Here is a 23201-nt window from a genome sequence, read left to right on the forward strand (position 1 = left end):
CATAAGGAAAATAACACCACAATATCTACTGGCACTGTGAGCAATGACATCCAGGTTCAGAACCCTGCAGTCGTACAATTACTAGTTTTGGTAAACTGACATGGACAAGAGCAAAAACAGAGGAGGGAGCTGGAATTGTCCGGTGACTCTCCCTCTGTCACAGGGTGGACCCCTATGAAGACATTTAGGGGGAGATTTATCAAAGTCCGTGTAGGTACGCTGATGTTATACACAGGTTTTGATGGTGCAGTTAGTTGGAGTGTACATGCACCAAATTTATTTCATGGTGTAGGGCCTGTGAAAAACATGGGGCTAGTACACATTTTTGTGAAATTTCACTTCAGAACACCACTTTGTATAACCCCCTTCTCTGCGACTTTTGTGTGACTTTTTCCACCCACGAGACTTTTGACTAACTTTTTAAGAGCCAGTTTTGGAAGCCAAGTCTGTTCTGGTGTAGGTTTTTTGTGTAATTGAAGGCTGTGTGACAAACCTGCGTGTCGCACACTGTAACCACTGACCACTGCAAAGTAAAAAGCAGATTTAGTGTAAAACACCTGTTTAGGGTGGGTTCACACCACGTTTTTGCAATACAGTCTTTTTTCAGGTTTTTGATAAAAAAACGAATTCCTCAAAACCTGACTAAACTGTATCAAAACGTGTGTACAAAGTTTTATCTGTATACGGTTAAAAACCATATACGGTTTGAAAAGTGATGTCCAGTTGCATCCGTTTTTTAAGAAAAAAAACGCCTACGTTTTGAACTTTTCACTCCATTATGAATAAAGTTTCACTTGTTTGATTGAAATTCCAAGAAAAAAACTGTGCAAAGTCAAAAACCGTATGGTAAAAACTGGATGGAACCGTACACACATACAGTTCTGTACGGTTCACATTGACTCCCATGTTAAAAAACAAACGTATACGGGTCAATGTGGTTTTTCACCTGGACCAAAAACCGTGTGGTGTGAAAAACGGAGACAACTGTATGCAATATGGTGCATACGGTTTTGAATGGAAAGTCTATGGGCACGGTTTTATGTACAGTTGCATACATTTTTTTTTTTTTAAAACAGTATCCAAAAACTGTATAGAAAATCGTGGTGTGAACCCACCCTTAGTGAGAAATTATGCAGGCTGGCATACCATTAAAAGTCGCACTTGAAACTTTTTTTGCGACAAATATACACAAAAAAACCTGTGTAAATGCCTTGATAAACTTCCCCCTTAGAGTGTCTATCAGGAGCTTTCCAATGGACACTCTAAATGATAGGAAAAAATGTGTCTATGACTCATGGACAAGGCAGCATGAGCAGACACACCACTAACCTCCCACCACCACAAGGGAGGGACATGCCCCCTTCCCCTGAGAGGATTTCAAACACTGTGAGAAAAGGGATTTTTATAATAAATATAGGTGATCTGACAAGTACACTTTAACTGGATACACTATACGGACAAGAGTATTGGGAGACCTACACGTTCCATCTACTGGAGCTTTAAGGACTTCTCATTCTACATCCATAGCTTTTTAACATGGAGCGGGTCCCCCCTTTGCAGTTATAACAGCTTCCTCCCTTCTGGGAACACTTTCTACAAGATTTCGGAGGTGTCTGTGGGAATTTTTGTCCATTCCTCCAAAAGGTCAGACAATTGTGTTGGATGAGAGGGCCTGGCTCGCAATATTTGATCTACTTCATCCCTAAGCTGTTGGAAGGGGTTGAGGTTACGGGTCTGTGCATTTTTTTTTACATTGGTGGGAACCTTTTGGGGAGCTGTCTAATGGGGAAAAAATGATCTTCCTACAAAGACTTCTACCTATTTGGGGAATAATATATCTACTGGGGCCTCTGCCTGATGGGAGAGCAAATATGTACCTACTGGGGAATCTACCTGATAAAGCGGGGGATGTCTTTTCTACTTACCAGGGGCTTCTACAAACTGAAAGCATCTCCATAATTGGGGGGGGGGGGGGGGGGGGGGAGAGTGTAAAGTGGTTAATGGTCATGGTGTGGCCCTATTATTTGTCCTTCGTATGGTGGTGTTATTGGTGATACTGGGCTGAGCATAGCGGTAATTATTTAATATCAGTATGATGGTATTATTTAGTCACTGCATTAGTAACACTATATGTCATCCTGGTGTGGAGGTATTATTTTAGGTTTTAGTTTTTTTTTACCCCAAAGCCTGTTCCCCTGGTGATAACTGTAGGCATCGCCACTCTCTTGCATTCACAACCTGGGTTTGGGGCACAATACATTTTGCCCAGGATAGAGCTGTTGCAAAATTACAATTCCCAGCAAGTTTTGAAACAGCTGGAGGCACCCTAGTTTGGAAACAAACAACCTTTGGCTCCTATAATTCTCTGACAGGACATGATGGGAGTTGTAGTTTTGCAACAACTGGAGGGCCACAGGTGGGGGGACACTACTCTAGTGGCTGCTCCAGTCAGTGTATTCCAGTGTTTCCCAATCAAGGTGCCCCCAGCTGTTTCAAAACTACAACTGACCGGGCATGCTGGGAGTTGTAGTTTTGCAACAGCTGGAGGCACTCTGGCTGGGAAACACTGGTGTATTCTATCCCATCCCGGTCTGTCGCCAGGTCGGTGTCAGCCTCTTCCTTCTGTCTCTCAGGATCAGGCTCGAAGGCTGCAGCCATTCAGGGCTCTCTCCTCCCCCGGTGTCTGACGCGTTGCATGCCGGGCTCTGCTGCCGGTGTTCGGGGCTCTGGTCGCCCGGGAGATGCTGCTGGACGAGCGGTGGCGCCTAGACCCACACAGCTGCTACAGGTAACCGGGGGACACCGGGGAGAGAGAGGCGGGGAGGAGGTCTGCAAGAGCCGGTGTCTGAGGGGATGCAGGCCGGGAGAGGAGCGGGGCTGGGCGTACACTGCGATTGGAGAGTCCCCGGCTCCGGGTGAGGCCTACACCGTGATCCGAGGACTAGGACACGTAGAGACGGAGCCATGGCTGACACCACACAGACTCTGTGTGTATATGTTATATAAGATCCTGCCATCTGCCTGTCTACAGAGCATACATGGGTATATACATCATATGCTGCTATATACAGCAGGTTATATACTAGTGTATACTTTATATACCGCTATATACATCAGGTTACATATACTGCTGTATACTTCATATACCGCTATATACATCAGGTTGCATATACTGCTGTATACTTCATATACTGCTATATACATCACTACTGTATCTACATCATGTATCATACACTGCAATATACATCATTGTAATATACCGCTATATACATCACTACTGTATCTACATCATGTATTGTAATATACCGCTTTATACATCATGTATCATTTACTGCTATATACATCACTGCCGTATATACATCATGTATCATTTACTGCTATATACATCACTGCCGTATATACATCATGTATCATTTGCTGCTATATACATCACTACCATATATACATCATGTATCCTATACTGCTATATACATCATGTATCATTTGCTGCTATATACATCACTACCATATATACATCATGTATCCTATACTGCTATATACATCACGTATCCTATACTGCTATATACATCACTACCATATATACATCATGTATCCTATACTGCTATATACATCATGTATCCTATACTGCTATATACATCACTACCGTATATACATCATGTATCCTATACTGCTATATACATCACTACCGTATATACATCATGTATCCTATACTGCTATATACATCACTGCCGTATATACATCATGTATCCTATACTGCTATATACATCACTGCCGTATATACATCATGTATCCTATACTGCTATATACATCACTGCCGTATATACATCATGTATCCTATACTGCTATATACATCACTGCCGTATATACATCATGTATCCTATACTGCTATATACATCACTGCCGTATATACATCATGTATCCTATACTGCTATATACATCACTGCCGTATATACATCATGTATCCTATACTGCTATATACATCACTACCGTATATACATCATGTATCCTATACTGCTATATACACCACTGCCGTATATACATCATGTATCCTATACTGCTATATACATCACTGCCGTATATACATCATGTATCCTATACTGCTATATACATCACTGCCGTATATACATCATGTATCCTATACTGCTATATACATCACTGCCGTATATACATCATGTATCCTATACTGCTATATACATCACTACCGTATATACATCATGTATCCTATACTGCTATATACATCACTACCGTATATAAATCATGTATCCTATACTGCTATATACATCACTACCGTATATACATCATGTATCCTATACTGCTATATACATCACTACCGTATATACATCATGTATCCTATACTGCTATATACATCACTACCGTATATACATCACGTATCCTATACTGCTATATACATCACGTATCCTATACTGCTATATACATCACTACCATATATACATCATATATCCGATACTGCTATATACATCACTACCATATATACATCATGTATCCTATACTGCTATATACATCACTACCATATATACATCATGTATCATTTACTGCTATATACATCGTATCATATACTGCTATATACATCATGTATCATTTACTGCTATATACATCGTATCATATACTGGTTTATACATGACTACTGTATATGCTGCCATCTAAATCACATACTGCTATATACATTACTACTGTATATACATCATGTATCCTATACTATTTACATTATGTATTTTAATATATCATCTGTATTAGTAGACTGCTATTCAGGAGTTTAGGAAAGCTAGGTGCGAGCCCTCTCAGAGCTGTGCAGCCATATTTGTTGTTACCCATCTTTTTTAGAACCTTAAATAACAAGTCTACTTGAAACAGGGGATATATTTTTAAATAACTTATTATATTTGCTATTCAGGGCTTTAGGAAAGCTGGTTGATGAGCCCTGTCAGAGCTGTACAGCCATGGCGGTTGTCACCCAGGTTTTCAAGACTATCTCTAGTTGTTCAATGTATCAAGTAGATTCCCCATTCAGTGTCCTAGAATAGCTGGGTGACCACCACCTTGACCACATCATTCTGTCAAGATTCGTCCCTAACTTTCCCAGATTCCTGAATGGCAAATCTTTTATGGTTATTTTCTAATACATTCTCTTTGTTAAGTACATTTGCCTTGCTGGGTGACAACCAATATGGCCAAATTTATTAAATTGACACGACACTTGATCATTTTTACGCAGGTACGAATTTCCTGAAGTCCTGCTCCAGCACATACTTTCTATGGTTTGCCCATTGCGCAGTATTTTGTAACTTGTAATGTTATCCTGTTGCGCAAACATTTGCAACCAAAGAGAAATCCCCCCCCCCACACTATGTGCAGGAGGTGGAATGGTCTCCCCTGTTGTAGCTGCTTTGGTGATGGTATCAGGTCCGGTCTGAGATGAAACGTACTGTATATGATTGGCGCAAGATTATTGTAATATCAGCCACTTCCCCCAAAATATAAATGCTCCGACATGGGAAAACCTGCAAAGGGCCGCCAGATACTTAATAAACCGGATTCCCGTATTTGCCCCATTTTGTACATTGTAGAAATCTAGCGGGTCTATAGGGGTCTTTGGACGCCTGGCGCATATGCTGACTGTGAACGCTCTGGTTACGTTCTCGTGACATTTATATAGAAAATGGGAAGTTTTTACACTACCGTATATAATAGAGTATAATCCAAGTTTTTCAGCACGATTTTTCATGCTGAAAACGCCCCCCTCGGCTTATACTCGAGTGAAAAAAAAAAAAGAAGAAAAGAAAAAAGAGCCAAACAAGTTGGAGCACAATAGCCGTGGGAACTCGCTCTACATCTACCAGATAATGCCATAGTAGAGCTGGAGGTTTGTTTGGACTGATGACCTGTTACAAGTAGCTACTCTGTCAGAAGACAGGTGACATTTTAAAGTTTGTAAGCTGCTTATAAAGGGTTAAAGTGTACCTGTCATTAACAAAAACTTTTAATATAATGTAGATGATAACATTATACGTATATATGTAATATACATTGGTTAAAAAAAATGTATATTTTTGGGTGAAAAAGTGCTGTCTCTGCAGCTATCGCCTGTGAGGAGTCCAAAAATAGGAAGTGAGGGGAGGACAAGCAGAGCTCTGTGCAGGCTGCTGGCTTGTCAATCATGCTAATGTGTGAGCCCATAGCATGTCATAGAGCCTCAGTGCACAGAGCCCCGCTTGTCCTCGGTGCACAGAGCCCCGCTTGTCCTCGGTGCACAGAGCCCCGCTTGTCCTCGGTGCACAGAGCCCCGCTTGTCCTCGGTGCACAGAGCCCCGCTTGTCCTCGGTGCACAGAGCCCCGCTTGTCCTCGGTGCACAGAGCCCCGCTTGTCCTCGGTGCACAGAGCCCCGCTTGTCCTCGGTGCACAGAGCCCCGCTTGTCCTCGGTGCACTTGGTGAATTTCAAAGCATTGTACATTGCTTCTGCCCTACAGATGTGGTTTGCTGTTTTGGCAGTACAGTGTTTAGGCCAGGGTCTTCTAACCGGGCTGCTCCCAGATGTTGCAAAACTATCACTTCCAGCATGCCCGGACAGCCTCGTTTTAAGAGAGTATTATAATCTCACAATCATAGGATATTCTCTTATTATTAATAGGTGGGGATCTGACTACTGGGACCCTTGCCGATCAACTGAATAATGGATGCCACCTGCTTTGCATAGAACACTCGTACCGTTCTGTACAATGTGAATATAGACTGAGTTGCTGTTCCATTTCACAATGGATGGATGAATCTGTGAAGTAGTCGCTGTGATTATCTAGTGTCATCTTCTTCATACTAAGGACTCCTGATCATCAAAACTTGAGCGATCAGGAAGTGACAGCGTGTCCTAGCAATGTGCCATCACTTCTGATGGCGAGGAGACTCCTATAAGATCAGTTTACATGTAGCAGAAATGCTGCAGGTTTACTTTTTTAGGTTTGCAGGTAAAATCCACAGCAGATGCAGCCGCTTCTTTAGGTGAGTAGACCCATAACATGGGCATAAGGATGTGGTGTGCTCGGGAGGCTCTCAGTGTGCCCTGATAAATATTTGTTGGGTGTTTTACGTGTAGTTTTTTAAAGGGAACCTTCCAGCAGTTTCATGCTGCCTCGCGCTCCCTGTGTTTCTTTTGCTGCTTGCTGATCGGGCAGGACGAAACCGCTGACAGGTTTGCCCCAAAACCTTTACAAAGGGACCTTTCAGACCCTGTATTAGCTGGATATGGCTTAAAATAAAATAGTCACACTTCCCTCACCTTTTATATGCCATGCTACTCATCCATTTATTTTTTTTATTTATTTTTTTACTAAATTCATAAAGCATCATTTGCTCACAAACTTTTTTTCACCATAAGGGACCTTTATCTCTAACGTGGAACTCTGTCGTGTTTCCCAATCAAGGTGCCTCCAGCTGTTGCAAAACCAAATCTCCCGGCATGCTGGGAGTTGTAGTTTTGCAACAGCTGGAGGCACCCTGGTTGGGAAACTCTACTTAAAGGGGTACTCCGGTGAAAAAAAAAAAAAAAATATATATATATATATATATATATATATATATATATACAGCAACAGAAGAATGCAGCAGCACACTGCCAGCACAAGGATATAGGTGAAACATGAATATGCAGTTAAAACATGGAGAACTATACAGCTATGGTGTAATAGATGCAAATGTGAAACTATGAAATAGTGAGGCACTTAGCTCGCAAATTTGTCTCCGCCCGCGGTCAAATAGCTTGGACCGTCCCACCGCGATAAGGTAGCCTCATTGGGACGGACCCTACACTGTGAATATGCCTCTGTGTGAACAATTCAGTAAGTATGGCAGGATCTGGAACATCCAAGACACCTTATATACACACCTGATAGAGGTGGGTGGGGTGCACGGCCAACATGGAGGTAGCCACTCCCCCGTATGTGCAATACAGACAAAGAATAAGTCAGCCAGCACTTTAGTTGATACCAAACTATTATATGGACCTGGCCTACAGGTGCACGCTACTAGGCTAGATATACAGCAACAGAAGAATGCAGCAGCACACTGCCAGCACAAAGATATAGGTGAAACATGAACATGCAGTTAAAACATGGAGAGCTATACAGCTATGGTGAAAAAGCAGGTAGAGCAGCACTCACAGGGAGATATGATGTAACGGGTGCAGACTGTGGATAGGCCCTGGTCCTCAAGCCCCAATTAAATACAGCAGCCAAGTAGACACAGCAGCACTCCAGCGTAGTGAAAAATAGTGACTTTATTTATCACCAAAATGAATTGCGCTGTTTCAACCACCTCTCGTGGTCGTCCTCAAGCAGTGCAAGTTAATGAATGCTTTAAATAAGGAGAAACATAGTGACCTCACTTCCTGTGGGCGTGCAGTAATTAACATATGTAAACAAACAAGTAAGATTGCAGTAGTGGTGCTCTGCACATCATACATAATAAGGAGACCTATTCCACTGCAAAAATAAGTGCAACCAAAATAAGTGTAAAAAATACATAAACGAGTGCTCAGCACACAGTTTACAGGTAATAAATGGTATGACATCTCATAGAAGTACAATCCGTGTGAATCAGTCCATACCTCCAGGCCCGGACATGGGACCCGAGAAACAAGATCACGATCGCAAATCCTCCAATTCATTTTGGTGATAAATAAAGTCACTATTTTTCACTACGCTGGAGTGCTGCTGCGTCTACTTGCTATATATATATATATATATATATATATATATATATATATATAAAAATTAAATTAGCTGGTGCCAGAAACTTAAACAGATTTGTAAATTACTTCTATTTAAAAATCTGAATCCTTCCAATACTTATTAGCTGCAGTATACCACAAAAGAAGTTCTTTTCTTTTTGAATTTCCTTTCTGTCTGGCCACAGTGCCCTTTGATGACACCTCTGTACATTTTAGGAACTGTCTAGAGCAGGAGAGGTTTGCTATGGGGATTTGCTCCTGGAAAGTTCCTAAAATGGACAGAGGTGTCAGCAGAGAGCACTGTGGTCAGACAGAAAGGAAATTCAAAAAGAAAAGAGCTTCCTGTGGAGCATACCGCAACTGAGAAGTACTGGAAGGATTAAGAATTTTAAATAGAAGTAATTTACATATCTGATTAACTTTCTGGCACCAGTTTATTTCCAGGGAAGTACTTTTTTAATAAGCTCTCATTTAAAATATAATGGGGGCAACAGCACAACTGTGCCCATACTGAATCCAAGTGTGCCCATACTGAATCCAAGTGTGCCCATACTGAATCCAAGTGTGCCCATACTGAATCCAAGTGTGCCCATACTGAATCCAAGTGTGCCCATACTGAATCCAAGTGTGCCCATACTGAATCCAAGTGTGCCCATACTGAATCCAAGTGTGCCCATACTGAATCCAAGTGTGCCCATACTGAATCCAAGTGTGCCCATACTGAATCCAAGTGTGCCCATACTGAATCCAAGTGTGCCCATACTGAATCCAAGTGTGCCCATACTGAATCCAAGTGTGCCCATACTGAATCCAAGTGTGCCCATACTGAATCCAAGTGTGCCCATACTGAATCCAAGTGTGCCCATACTGAATCCAAGTGTGCCCATACTGAATCCAAGTGTGCCCATACTGAATCCAAGTGTGCCCATACTGAATCCATTTTAGCAATAATTGATCAGCAGATATTTATATAGAGTTACAGTGTCCAAAGAGCAACTCTCTGGCACCAGTTGATTTAAAAAAAAGTTTTTCACAGGAGTACCCGTTTAAATGTATGGCAGGGCTTGACATCCCAGGCACCTTTACAAAAAAATATAAAAAAAATAATTTCTGGCCCATAATGTTTTCTTCTGATTTTTATAGTGCTATTTGCCTGGCTTCTAAACCCACCTTTGCTGTTTGGTCACCGCTGTCCATTTAGCTTGGTATCGCAATAATAAAATACATTAGCACCTCTATCATGACATGCACTATAAAGGAAAGAGGAGCAGAGCGCGATTTACCACAAGTCCCTGTAGAACGTAGATTCTGGAGGCAGATGGCTAAATGACATAATCAACCTAAAACCCAAAATACCATTGTTTTTGCTGACACGATCTTGTAGTAACTGTTCCTTTTGATCATTTATTGATGTTTTATGTCAGACCAGTTTTATTGAACGTCCCTAGGACTGAGGGTAGCGGGTAGAATCCATGGAATTATGACAGTCAGGGCGTCATGCAGTTTTAGGATATATTCACATGAGCAGGATCTGCAGTAGGTAACAAAATCATCTGCATAAAATATGTAGCCGATCCTGTACGTATGAATGTATATAACCGAGCATGCTTAAAAAAATTACTTCTTTACAAACAAAAAAAATTTCATAGCATATGATCATTATGGTGTTACCATGGCATCTCCACTTTTGCCCAATTTTCATTTTTTTTTTTCATGTAAAGCTTTTTTAAAGGGGTACATTTTTTAAAAATCTTAATCCTTCCAGTACTTATCAGCTGCTGTATGCTCCATAAGAAGTTCTCTTCTTTTTGAATTTCTTATCTGTCTGACCACAGTGCTCTCTGCTGATGCAACTTTCCAGGGCAGGAGAGGATTTTATATGGATTTGCTCTTGCTCTGGACAGTTCCTGACATGAACAGAGTTGTCAGCAGAGAGCACTGTGGTCAAGCAGAAAATAAATTAAATAAAGAAAATAACTTCCTCTGTAGCATACAGCAGCTGATAAGTGCTGGAAGGATTAAGATTTTTAAATAGAAGTAATTTACAAATCTGTTTTTATTTCTGGCACCAGTTGATTTAAAAAAAAAAATTCCTACTAGAGTACCCCTTAAAGCCCTGTAAATAGGACAGCAAACCATTACAACTTGTAGTTGACAAGCTATTGGTATAAGGCTATGTTCAGAGGTTGCATTGTGGTATATCCCAAATCAGCATTACATTTGCACAGTGAATGCTACAGAAATAAATATAACCCCTAGCCTAGAAAAAAACATATCCCATTGAATAGTGAACATTTTAAAATGCAGGAACCCTAATGTGCCTGATTTCCAAATGCAACATGTAAATTAGATTTTTATATAAACATAGGGGTGCCCTCTGTAGAGGGAAGTGACGGATTGTTTGTATGTAACGTGGGTGGGGGGTTTATTGTTGGGGAAATATTGTTGTATGTTTAAAAATGGTTAAACTATTATTAAAAATATCTGATTTAAAAAAAAAAAACATAGGGGTGCCCTAATACCCATATTGGTATTTGTGCTGATACTGGACATTTGTACTTGTTCTTGTGCATATATCCCTGGTACCCATCCTGATACCCCCATCAGATAGGTAGTCAGGTTGGTAGGGAATCTATTAGGTAGATGTCCCCATTAAGTAGTTTCCCCCAATAAATCCCCTACAAAAGAAAATAATAAAATTACTCACACTTTCCCTATGGTCCTGCACCGAGGCCTCTTCACTGCGCGATGTCATCATTTGAACGTAGGCAGGTTCTGCACCTACCGTATATACTCGAGTATAAGCCGACCCGAATATAGCCCGAGGCCCCTAATTATACCCCAAAAACCCAGGAAAAGTTATTGACTCGACTATAAGCCTAGGGTGGGAAATACATCAACCCCCCCCCCCCCATGTCATCATCCAGACCCCCCCCCCTTCATCATCAACGCCTGTCAATCCCTTCATCAGTGGTCTTCAACCTGCGGACCTCCAGCCATCGGCTGTCCGTGCATGCTGGCTGGGAGTTGTAGTTTTGAAACATCTGGAGGTCCACAGGTTGAAGACCACTGCGGCCTTCGTTATCATCCAGCCCCCCCTTTAGTTTTCTACTCACCTCCCCTCGGTGAGAAGTTAGGGTGAGCTGGTCCGGGCCATCTATGCTGCAGGGACCATCCGGTGGGGAGGGTTAGTCGTTCCGGGCTGTCCATCTTCACCGGCAGGCCCTCTTCTCCGCACTTTGGCCCGGCCCCGGACTAGTAACGTTGCATTGATGACGACTTACAGGGACGCGCATGAACGTCCGTCCCTGTGTGTCGTCATCAAGGCAACGTCACTAGTCACAACTCAGCAACTTTTCCTCTGCACAGGTTTTGATAAATCTCCCCCATGGTCACGATCAGACAATGATTTAGATGAGCAGAGCTGCAGTATTTTGTGATATCGCACTTTCTATATGACTTACATTCTGGATGATTCATAAGACATCAACCTGCTCAACTAGTTCTGTAATCTTTTATTAAATCTGCTGAATCGTCACTAACTGTTTCTTCTTTGTCTACACGGACACTGCTTTACGTCTTTTACTCCTCCATCCTACAGGCCTCTCCTGACCTGACTGATTTATCACATTATTGTTACCCATAAAATAGTAATGCAGGAAACCCTAAATCAGTGGTCTCAAACTGTGACCCTCCAGATGTTGCAAAACGTCAACTCCCAGCACTATCTATCTATCTAAATCTATCTATCTGTATAGAGCAGTGGTCTCAAACTGTGACTCTCCAGATGTTGCAAAACTTCAACTCCCAGCACTATCTATCTATCTGTATAGAGCAGTGGTCTCAAACTGTGACCCTCCAGATGTTGCAAAACTTCAACTCCCAGCGTGCCCGGACAGCCGTTGGCTGTCCGGGCATGCTGGGAGTTAAAGTTTTGCAACATCTGGAGGGCCACAGTTTGAGACCACTGCCCTAAATAGACAGCTGGGTGTTACTTCTTGGGTGGGGCGTGTCTTTATACTGTTTGAGAATATCCAATCAAAACTGGTAACACCCAGTTGGCTATTTAGTCATACATTTCTGGGAACAATAATAAAGGAACGGCACAACTGAAGCCTATTAAAAAAAATGTTCCAGAATTATTATTTCACGGGGAATATTAGTATTTACTTGAACAGACTGGTCAGAATAAGCCACATGTGGAAAACTTTATTTTTATTTATTTATTTATTTTAAATCAACTGGTGCCAGAAAGTTAAACTAGATTTCTAAATGACTTCAAAAAAAAATTATTTATTAGTTATATAATTAATTTCTTTCTATAATTAACATTAACCTCTTAAGGACCCAGGGCGTATGGATACGCCCTCACACCCTGGGCCTTAAGGACCCAGGGCGTATCCATACGCCCTGGCGTTTTCCAGTCTCTGCCGCGCGCCGGGCAGAGATCGGAACTGGATGCCTGCTGAAATCCTTCAGCAGGCATCCAGGGCAAACGCCGAGGGGGGCCATGTAGGCCCCCCATGTCGGCGATCGCCGCAAATCGCAAGGGAAATCACCCTTGCGATCTGCGGCGATACCGGGCTGATCGGGTCTCTGGGACCCGACCGCCCGGTAATTTTGCGTGATCCCGGCTGTCACAGACAGCCAGGACCATGCTAATGTATAGGAGCGAGGTGGCAAGCCTGACACCACCTCCTATACCCTGCGATCTGTCGGTTAGTTAACCGACCAATCGCAGGAGGGGGGGCGGTTACTTCCTCCCGTCCTGCCCGGCCCATGAAAGTCCGGAGAGGACGGGAGGAAGACCGGAGGACGCGACGGGGGAGTGCTGGGGACCGGCCCCGGTACTTACCTCGTCCCTGAAGACCCGGATCCTGGCGGCGGAGACGGCTGCGACAGGTGAGTAGATCTTCAGCCGCGGTCGGGCCCTTTACAGCAATGCACGTCGCCGTAAAGCGACATGCATTGCTGTAATGGGACCCTGTAAACTACAACTCCCAGCATGCCCAGACAGCCCTTGGCGTCTGGGCATGCTGGGAGTTGCAGTTTTGCAACATCTGGAGGTCCACAGTTTGGAGACCACTGTGTCCTTCCAGATGTTGCAAAACTACACATCCTCAGCATGCCCTTACTGTCCAGGCATGCTGGGAGTTGTAGTTCTGTAACATCTGGCCCTGCAGATGTTGCAGAACTACAACTCCCAGCATGCCTGGACAGTTTTGGCATACTGGGAGTTGTAGTTTTGCAACATCTGGAAGGGCACAGATTGGGAACCACTGTATTAGTGGTCTGCAAACTGTAGTCCCCCAGATGTTGCAAAACTACAACTCCAAGCATGCTGGGAGTTGTAGTTCGGCAACATCTGGCTCTAAAGATGTTGCCAACTACTACTCCCAGCATGCCTGAGAATGTTTGGGAGTTGTGGTTTTGCAACAACAGGAGGCACACTGGTTGAGAAACATTGTCTGTTTCCTAACTCAGTGTTTCCCAACCCGTGTGCCTCCAGCTGTTGCAAAACTATAACTACCAGCATGCACTGATAGACTGTGCATGCTGGGAGTTGTAGTTTTTCAACAGCTGGAGGTCCCCCCCTTGTGAATGTACAGGGTACATTCACATGGGCAGGGGGCTTACAGTGAGTATCAGGCTGCAAGTTTGCGATGCAGCAAATTTTGCGCGGCAGCTCAAACTCGCTCATGTGACTGTACCCTAAAAACACTACACTACACTAACACAAAATAAAATAAAAAGTAAAAAACACTACATATACACATACCCCTACACAGCCCCCCTCCCCTCCCCAATAAAAATGAAAAACGTCTGGTACGCCACTGTTTTCAAAATGGAGCCTCCAGCTGTTGCAAAACAACAACTCCCAGTATTGCCGAACAGCCGTTGACTGTCCAAGCATGCTGGGAGTTTAGCAACAGCTGGAGGCACCCTGTTTGGGAATCACTGGCATAGAATACCCCTATGTCCACCTCTATGCAAATCCCTAATTTAGTCCTCAAATGCGCATGGCGCTCTCACTTTGGAGCCCTGTCGTATTTCAAGGCAACAGTTTAGGGTCACATATGGGGTATCGCCGTACTCGGGAGAAATTGCCTAACAAATTTTGGGGGGCTTTTTCTCCTTTCACCCCTTATGAAAATGTGAAGTTGGGGTCTACACCAGCATGTTAGTGTAAAAAAATAAATTTTTTACACTAACATGCTGGTGTTGCCCTATACTTTTCATTTTGACAAGAGGTAAAAGGGAAAAAAGCCCCCAAAATTTGTAATGCAATTTCTCCCGAGTACAGAGATACCCCATATGTGGGCGCAAAGTGCTCTGGGGGCGCACAACAAGGCTCAGAAGGGAGAGTGCACCATGTACATTTGAGGTGATTTGCACAGGGGTGGCTGATTGTTACAGCGGTTTTGACAAACGCAAAAAAAACAAAACCCCACGTGACCCCATTTTGAAAACTACACCCCTCACGGAATGTAATGAGGGGTGCAGTGAGAATTTACACCCCACAGGTGTCTGACAGATCTTTGGAACAGTGGGCTGTGCAAAATAAAAATGTTGTACAGACCACTGTTCCAAAGATCTGACAGACACCAGTGGGGGTAAATGCTCACTGTACCCCTTGTTACGTTCCTCAAGGGGTCTAGTTTCCAAAATGGTATGCCATGTGGGGGTTATTTTGCTGTTCTTGCACCATAGGGGCTTCCTAAATGCGACCCCCCCCCCCCCCCCCCCCCCCCGCCCCCCGAGCAAAATTTGCTCTCAAAAAGCCAAATATGACTCCTTCTCTTCTGAGCATTGTAGTTCGCTCGTAGTGCACTTCAGGTCAACTTATGGGGTACCTCCATACTCAGAAGAGATGGGGTTTCAAATTTTGGGGGGTATTTTTTGCTATTAACCCTTGCAAAAAGGTGAAATTTGGGGGGGAAACACCCATTTTAATGAAATTTTTTATTTTTTTTTTTTTACGTATGCAAAAGTCGTGAAACCCGTGTGGGGTATTAAGGCTCACTTAATTCCTTGTTACGTTCCTCAAGGGGTCTAGTTTCCAAAATGGTATGCCATGTGGGTATTTTTTGTTGTCCTGGCACCATAGGGGCTTCCTAAATGCGACATGCCCCCCGAGCAAAATTTGCTCTCAAAAAGCCAAATATGACTCCTTCTCTTCTGAGCATTGTAGTTCGCCTGTAGTGCACTTCAGGTCAACTTATGGGGTACCTCCATACTCAGAAGAGATGGCGTTACAAATTTTGGGGGGTATTTTCTGCTATTAACCCTTGCATAAATGTGAAATTTGGGGGGAAACACACATTTTAGTGAAATTTTATTTTATTTTTTTACATATGCAAAATTCGTGAAACACATGTGGGGTATTAAGGCTCACTTAAATCCTTGTTACGTTCCTTAAGGGGTCTTGTTTCCAAAATGGTATGGCATGTGTTTTTTTTTGCTGTTCTGGCACCATAGGGGCTTCCTAAATGCAACATGCCCCCCAAAAACCATTTCAGAATAACGTACTCTCCAAAATCCCCTTGTCGCTCCTTCGGTTCTGAGCCCTCTACTGCGCTCGCCGAACACTTTACATAGACATATGAGGTATGTGCTTACTCGAAAGAAATTGGGCTACAAATATAATTATACATTTTCTCCTTTTACCCCTCGTAAAAATTCAAAAATTGGGTCTGCAAGAACATGCAAGTGTAAAAAATGAAGATTGTGAATTTTCTCCTTCACTTTCCTGCTATTCCTGTGAAACCCCTAAAGGGTTAAAAGGCTGACTGAATATCATTTTGTATACTTTGGGGGGTGCAGTTTTTATAATGGGGTCATTTGTGGGGTATTTCTAAGATGAAGACCCTTCAAATCCACTTCAAACCTGAACTGGTCCCTGAAAAATAGGGAGTTTGGAAATTTTGTGAAAAATTGGAAAATTGCTGCTGAACTTTGAAGCCCTCTGGTGTCTTCCAAAAGTAAAAACTTGTCAATTTTATGATGCAAACATAAAGTAGACATATTGTATATGTGAAAAAAAAATTCAAATATTTTGAATATCCATTTTCCTTACAAACAGAGAGCTTCAAAGTTAGAAAAATGCAAAATTTTCAAATTTTTCCTAAAATTTTCACATTTTTCACCAAGAAAGGATGCAAGTTACAAATTTTTTTTACCACTATGTTAAAGTAGAATATGTCACGAAAAAACAATCTCGGAATCAGAATGATAACTAAAAGCATTCCAGAGTTATTAATGTTTAAAGTGACAGTGGTCAGATGTTCAAAAAATGGCCGGGTCCTAAGGTGTAAAATGGCTGGGTCCTTAAGAGGTTAAAGGGGTATTCCAGGAAAAAAACTTTTTTACATATATCAACTGGCTCAAGAAAGTTAAACAGATTTGTAAATTACTTCTATTAAAAAATCTTAATCCTTTCAGTACTTATGAGCTTCTGAAGTTAAGGTTGTTCTTTTCTGTCTAAGTGCTTTCTGATGACACCTGTCTCGGGAACCGCCCAGTTTAGAAGAGGTTTGCTATGGGGTTTTGCTTCTAAACTGGGCGTTTCCCAAGATGCATGTCATGAGAGAGGACTTAGACAGAAAAGAACAACCTTAACTTCAGAAGCTCATAAGTACTGAAAGGATTAAGATTTTTTTAATAGAAGTAATTTACAAATCTGTTTAACTTTCTGGAGCCAGTTGATATATAAAAAAAAGTTTTTTTCCTGGATAACCCCTTTAGGCTAGGTTCAGACTACCGAATCTCCAGGCAGAAAAGATTCCGAGTGCGGTCAGCACCGGCTGAATCAGTCGGCGCTAGGACCGCGCGGACACTGCAGTCTCCAATAGACTGCAATGTGTTCCGCGCGGATTTCCGCTTGAAGAAAGAGTACCGCCATTCTTCAGGCGGAAATTTCTAAGCGGATTTTCCGCTTCACAAAGTTTGAATTTGTGAACGGAAACCCATTCACTACACTAGACATTTTAGCATGCAGAATTTCGGACGGAAATTTTACGACTGAATTCCGTAGTCTGAACCTAGCCTTAATGTAGTAGCTTTGATTCATGATGCAGAATAAGAACAGTTGTTAAAGTGGGTGTTAAAGGGGTATTCCAGGCAAACACTTTTTTTTTATATATCAACTGGCTCCGGAAAGTTAAACAGATTTGTAAATTACTTATATTAAAAAATCTTAATCCTTCCAATAGTTAATAGCTTCTGAAGTTTTCTGTCTAACTGCTCAATGATGATGTCACGTCCCGGGAGCTGTGCATGCTGGGAGAATATCCCCATAGGAGCTGGACAGCTCCCGTGACGTGAGTCATCAGAAAGCAGTTAGACAGAAAACAGCAACTCAACTTCAGAAGCTAATAACTATTGGAAGGATTAAGATTTTTTTAATAGAAGTAATTTACAAATCTGTTTAACTTTCCGGAGCCAGTTGATATATATAAAAAAAGTTTTTTCCTGGAATACCCCTTTAATGTTCTTTTCTGCAGATGTATGCACTTTATGTAAGCCAGGTTGGACCTGGAATACATATGCAATTTTTTTTCTTTCTTCATAAATAGCGACTATCGCATTGATAAATACATGACCACTGCAAAGTAAAGAAAAGTCTGATGTGCGCAAGTACGTGCGACTTTTTTACGCAAAAAAAATCCACTATGGAGCTTGATAATTCTCCTTCTATATTATTTTCTAATAAAAGAAGAAAAACCAAATAATTAGCCCTGATTCAGTAAAGGTGTGAGGGCATTGGGATACAGTCTGCAGGTATTGAATCCAGTGACACGTCGGCTGGTAGATCAAACACTTTCCGCATATCACTTGTTTGCTCAGCCTGTGAACAGGTTACACGTCTTTATTTCACTTTCTTTACGCTTCAGTCAGGAATCGTTGACTGTCCAGAAGTGAACTGCTGAGCTGTGCGCCGGATCATTTTAGTAAAGCAATTTTAAGCCTCCGTAAATAGTCGAGCCATCGTGTAAATGTTAAGAACTGTAAAGCAGTAAAGGATGCAGAACAACTGCTTTAAAATAATAATTGTGAGACAAAATTGTGAGACAAAATTGAAAAAAAAAAAGGCCATTTTGTAAATTTTGGGGGCTTCCGTTTCTACACAGTAAATTTTTTGGTAAATGACACCTTATCTTTATTCTGTAGGTCCATACGATTAAAATGATTCCCTACTTATATAGGTTGGATCTTGTCGTACTTCTGGAAAAGATCATAACTACATGCAGGAAAATGTATACGTTTAACCCCTTAAGGACCACGGGTTTTTCCACTTTAGTTTTTTCCTCCTCGCCTTTTAAAAATCATAACCCTTTCAATTTTGCACCTAAAAATCCATATGATAGCTTATTTTTTGCGCCACCAATTCTACTTTGTAATGACGTCAGTCATTTTACCCAAAAATTTACGGCGAAACGGAAAAAATAATCATTGTGTGACGAAATTGAAGAAAAAACGCCATTTTGTAATTTTGGGAGCTTCCGTTTCTACGCACTAAATTTTTCTGTAAAAATGACACCTGATCTTTATTCTGTAGGTCCATACGATTAAAATGATACCCTACTTATATAGGTTTGATTTTGTTGTACTTCTGTAAAAAATCATAACTACATGCAGGAAAATTTATACGTTTAAAATTGTCATCTTCTGACCCCTATAACTTTTTTATTGTTCCGCGTACAGGGCGGTATAAGGGCAAATTTTTTTCGCCATGATCTGAAATTTTTAGTGGTACCATTTTTGCATTGATAGGACTTATTGATCGCTTTTTATTCATTTTTTTCATAATATAAAAAGTGACCAAAAATGCACTTTTTTATTTGAATTTTTTTGCGCGTACGCCATTGATCGTGCAGTTTAGTTAACGATATATTTTTATAATTCGGACATTTCTGCACGCGGTGATACCACATAAGTTTATTTTTATTTAGGGTTTTTTTTTTAAATGGGAAAAGGGGGGTGATTCAAACTTTTATTAGGGAAGGGGTTAAATGATCTTTTGTCACTTTTTTTTCTTTTTTTTTGCAGTGTTATAGCTCCCATAGGGACCTATAACACTGCACACACTGATCTTTTACATTGATCAATGGTTTCTCATAGGAAACCATTGATCAATGATTCTGCCACTTGACTGCTCATGCCTGGATCTCAGGCACTGAGCAGTCATTCGGCGATCGGACAACAGGAGGCAGGTAAGGGGATCCTCCTCGCGTCCTACAGCTGTTTAGGATGCCGCTATTTCACCGCGGTGATTCCGAACAGCTCCCAGAGCTAACCGGCAACGATTTACTATCACTTTAGACGCGGTGTTCAACTTTGAACTCCACGTCTAAAGGGTTAATTGTGCACGGCACCGCGATCAGTGTTAATAGCGCACGTCACCGCGTTCAGAGCAGGAGAAAATCCTCATAGCAAACCTAGGCTGCTCTGGACAGTTCCTGGTACGGACAGAGGTGTCAGCAGAGAGCACTGTGGACAAGACAAAAAAGAAATTCAAAAAAGCAAAGAATTTCCTCTGTAGCATACAGCTGCTAATAATTACTAGAAGGATAAAGATTTATTACTAGAAGTAATTTACAAATATGTTTAACTTTCTGGCACCAGTTCATTTAAAAAAAAAAAAAAAAAAAGTTTTCCACCCCTTTAAAGACAGACTGATACAGAGGGAAAGAGGATCCTGCCCACGAGAGCTTACAGTAGTGTTTTCCAACCAGGGTGCCTCCAGCTGTTGCAAAACTACAACTCCCAGCATGCCCGGACAGCCGAAGGCTGTCCGGGCATGCTAGGAGTTGTAGTTTTGCAACAGCTGGAGGCACCCTGGTTGGAAAACACTGGCTTACAGTCTACAAGGGGAGGGAAGTGTCCGTTCACAGTGCAGTATTGGAGAGGCAGGGATATTGTTGGTTGAAGATTATGCTGAAGAGATGGGTTCTCAAGTTGCTTTTGAAGGTTGTGATGGAGGGTAAGAGACAGATTTGTCCAGGTAGTAAGTTCCAGAGTATGGAAGAAATCATGGAAGACGGTTGTCTGAGGAGTAGACGAAGGAAGAACACAGACAGAGGTGAGGATCGAGACTACGCTAGGGGAGGTGTCAGAAGATCAGGTCAGAGATGTGTAGAGAGAACTGGTTATGGACAGCTTTGTATGTCATTATTAAAGGGGTATTCCCGGAAAAAAAACCTTTTATTTATATTTTTATATATATATATATATATCAACTGGCCCCAGAAAGTTAAACAGATTTGTAAATTACTTCTATTAAAACATCTTAATCCTTCCAGTAATTATCAGCTGCTGAAGTTGAGTTGTTCTTTTCTGTCTGGCAACTGTGCTGTCTGCTGACATCTCTGCTTGTCTCGGAAACTGCACAGAGTAGAAGAGGTTTGCTATGGGGATTTGCTTCTACTCTGGACAGTTCCTGAGACAGGTGTCATCATAGAGCACTTAGACAGAAAAGAACAACACAACTACAGCAGCTCCTAAGTACTGAAAGGATTAAGATTTTTTTAATAGAAGTCATTTACAAATCAGTTTAACTTTCTGGAGCCAGTTGATTTATCTAAAAAAAAAGTTTTTTCCTGGATAACCCCTTTAACAGTTTAATCTGAATGTGCTGGACGATGGATAGCCAATGAAGGGATTGGCAGAGGAGAAATCAGGGGAGAGGTGGATTAATTGGGCAACAGAGTTAAAGGGGTACTCCGGTGGAAAACTACTTTTTTCAAATCAACTAGTGCCAGAAAGTTAAACAGCTTTGTAAGTTACTTCTATTAAAAAACCTTAACCCTTCCAGTACTTTTCAGCTGCTGTATACTACAGATGAAGTTGTGTAGTTCTTTTCTGCCTAACCACAGTGCTCTCTGCTGCCACCTCTGTCCATGTCAGGAACTGTCCGGAGCAGGAGAGGTTTGCTATGGGGATTTGATCCTGCTATGGACAGTTCCTGACATGGACAGAGGTGTCCATGATAAGTACTGGAAGGATTAATTAGGATTTTTTAAATAGAAGGAATCTACAAATTTGTTTAACTCTGGAGCCAGTTGATGTGAATTATTATTATTATTATTATTATTATTTTTTTTTTTAACCAGAGTACCCCTTTATGATGCACTAGTCCAGGTGGGAGATGATCAGGACATGTACCAGCAGTTTTGTTCAGAAAGGTGTATTCGAGAAGTGTACTTAGGGGGTCTGAAAGACAGCGCAGATTCACAGTCCATCCCGAACATGTGGGAAAGGAGAGAGGGTGGAGCCATTGACCGTAATTGACAGATTGGGGTTGGGGGGGGGGGGGGGATGGAGGAAGATTATGAATTAAATTTATTGATATAGCACCAAAATATTTAGCAGCACTTTAAAAAGGCATGTTTTTGTGTGTATGTATATATATATATATATATATATATATATATATATATATATATATATATATATATATATACACACCCAAAAACAAGCCTTTAAACAATTCGGACAGAGTGGGGGCCCTGCTCACAAGAACTTGCAATCTGTGAGGAAACGGGTGACACAAGGGAAATGTTCTTGTTCTGTACAAAGCTTTGAGCAAATAGAAGCCACAGCATTCATGTGAACAGAGCCCAGGCGGTGTGTTTTCATTTTAAATGCATATTTATGTTTTCATATTTTGATTTTATCTATTGAGGTCAATGGGAGAGGAATGTCGCACAATGCCATACCTAAAAGGAGTTATCTGGGCTCATGAATATGTTGGCCAATCTGCGTAGGATAGACCATTAATATTAGATCGGAGGGGTGCTGGTCGTCAGTTGACCCCCGATATAATGTAAATGTCCTGTTCTATTGAAGGGGCCATGGTGGTCATGTGAGTGCCACATCCTCTTCAATGTTTTGCGGTGCTTGTCCTTTCCATTGCCGCCTTTTAGTAGCAGCTGTGCAAGGTACTACAGCGTTCCCCAATTGTTGGGTATCCTTATTTGTATGAATGGGCGCAGATTCACAGAGGAATTCGGCTGGGAAATTTTCCTCGCGGAATTCTGTAATCCGAACAAGCAAACAAGCCTCTTGGTGGTTCATGATCCTTCTGGTTAGAGCAGGGTTCTTCCAGCTGTTGCAAAACTACAACTCCCAGCATGCCCGGACAGCCTTCGGCTGTCCGGGCATGCTGGAAGTTGTAGTTTTGCAACAGCTGGAGGCACCATGGTTGGGAAACAGTGCTTGAGTGTATAACAGGGCTTGACATCACAGGCACCTTAAAAAAAAAAAAAAATATATATATATATATATATATATATATATATATATATATATATATATATATATATATTTTATTTTTTTTCTGGCCCATAATGTTTTCTTCTGATTTTTATAGTGCTATTTTCCTGGCTTCTAAACCCACCTTTGCTGTTTGGTCACCGCTGTCCATTTAGCTTGGTATCGCAATAATAAAATACATTAGCACC

At 41.7% G+C, this 23201-nt stretch overlaps 1 protein-coding gene across 3 annotated transcripts in view; it reads left to right on the forward strand.

Annotated features, from left to right (window-relative positions):
* VPS54 (VPS54 subunit of GARP complex) overlaps window positions 1–23201 on the forward strand; it is a 140822-nt gene that overhangs the window by 56914 nt on the left and 60707 nt on the right. The window contains exon 1 of one of the 3 annotated variants that reach the window (XM_056567983.1): window positions 2505–2788. The exons of 1 other annotated variant lie outside the window; for it this stretch is intronic. The gene's annotated coding sequence lies outside the window, so the exon portion shown is untranslated. Of the gene's footprint in view, window positions 1–2504; window positions 2789–2826; window positions 2916–23201 lie in introns of those variants that run through there. One more of the 3 variants, XM_056567984.1, reaches the window with a different exon arrangement.

The sequence above is a fragment of the Hyla sarda genome, chromosome 3 (assembly GCF_029499605.1).
Source record: "Hyla sarda isolate aHylSar1 chromosome 3, aHylSar1.hap1, whole genome shotgun sequence".
Classification (NCBI taxonomy): domain Eukaryota; kingdom Metazoa; phylum Chordata; class Amphibia; order Anura; family Hylidae; genus Hyla; species Hyla sarda.